At 47.5% G+C, this 1,578-nt stretch overlaps 1 protein-coding gene across 1 annotated transcript in view; it reads left to right on the top strand.

Annotated features, from left to right (window-relative positions):
* Positions 1-1,578, top strand: part of LOC107678964 (uncharacterized) — a 39,270-nt gene that overhangs the window by 10,676 nt on the left and 27,016 nt on the right. The gene's annotated exons all lie outside the window — the stretch shown is intronic.

Here is a 1,578-nt window from a genome sequence, read left to right as displayed (position 1 = left end):
AACTAGGAACACAACCATCCTCAGATAGCTATGCTATGTGAGCAATAGTAGCCATGATACATAAGACCACTGAAGAGGCTGGAAACCTAGAGGAGCTGAAAGATTGCTACTAACAATCCCAGCTAGAACACAGCTATCCGCAGATAGCTATATCCAAAGGGTCTTATGAAATGAACCTTCCTAAAAGCTGCCCAGACCAAACCCAGCAGGATAAAGCACTCTCTAGGCAATGGGTCAGGAAGACCGCTACTTAAAAACCCTAAGAAGGGGAGCAGTCAATGAGCTAGCACATAGCTATCCTCAGATAATTATATACCTAGGAAGGGGCTACACGACAGGACCAAAAACTAATAGTCTACCATTACTAGATAGACAGGTAAACCTTCCAGTGAAGCTGCCCAGACCACAAAGAATGGGCTATCTACTTACAACCCTAGCAGGGGAGATAGCACAGTCTAGGCAAGGGCTCAGGGAGACCGCCACTTAAAAACCCTAGGAAGGGCAGCATTCTCTGAGCTAGCACATAGATATCCTCAGATAGCTATGTACCTAGGAAGGCTACCAGAAGGGGACCGACTGTGACTACCCAGACCACAAAGAGTGGGCTGTCTACTTAAAACCCTAGCAGGGGAGACATCACTGTCTAGGTAAGGGCTCAAGGAGACCGCTACTTAAAATCCCTAGGTAGATGAGCAATGACCGAGCTAGCACATGGCTATCCTCAAATAGCTAGGCTGTAGGAAAGGGGACCACTGCAACTGCCAAGACCACCAGCAGTGGGCTGTCTAATTATAGAGCCCATAAAGGGAGACAGCACTATCTAGGCAGGGCTCAAGGAGCTAGTGCATAGTTATCCTCAGATAGCTATGTTTCTGGGAAAGGGCAAGGTAAAACACAGCTAGCCTCAGATAGCTGTATTCAAGTAAGCCTGTCCTGCCATAACAATGGCTGAAATATAACCATCCTCAGATGGCTATACTAAGGAGGTCGGTCCCCAATCAGTGTCAGTCCCACAGTAGGCTAGTGAGCACTGTAGGCTGAGTCTACAGAGGCTCACAAGAGGAAGATCCAGACCATAGTAAATGATTCGCTAAAGAGCGAACACATAAAATACCATTAGTCCGAGATCAAAACCTAATGTAATCATGGCCATAACACTAGGTGGCTGGACACAGCTATCCTCAAATAGCATTTCCCTCAGATAAGGCTGCAGTTTGCAAAGATATCAGCGCTTACCTGAGAGAGCTTGTGCCAAGGGGAACCCAACCTAGTCATAGACTCCAGGCTAGAACAAAGCTGCCCTCAGACTGCTATATTCCAGAGCAAAGCAAGCTTGAGCATAACCATCCACAGGCAGCTACACTCTAAGCAGAGTAACAATCTACTCAGCCCAAACCTACTAAGCGGGATTCAGAGGGACCGCCCACTTAAAAATGCCCAGAAGCCTGGGGAGGCAGCCCACTCCTAAACCCATCCAGCTTAACACAAGAAGGAACATTTCTCCATTACCACTCTAGGTCACTGAAACACCCTGGGAGAGAAGCTGTCAAGCAGAACATTCAATACATCCACGCCCAG

Source organism: Sinocyclocheilus anshuiensis, unplaced genomic scaffold (genome assembly GCF_001515605.1).
Source record: "Sinocyclocheilus anshuiensis isolate Anshui unplaced genomic scaffold, SAMN03320099.WGS_v1.1 scaffold2040, whole genome shotgun sequence".
NCBI lineage: Eukaryota > Metazoa > Chordata > Actinopteri > Cypriniformes > Cyprinidae > Sinocyclocheilus > Sinocyclocheilus anshuiensis.
The sequence above is the reverse complement of the archived record's forward strand: the minus strand, read 5'-3'. Positions and strand labels throughout refer to the sequence as shown.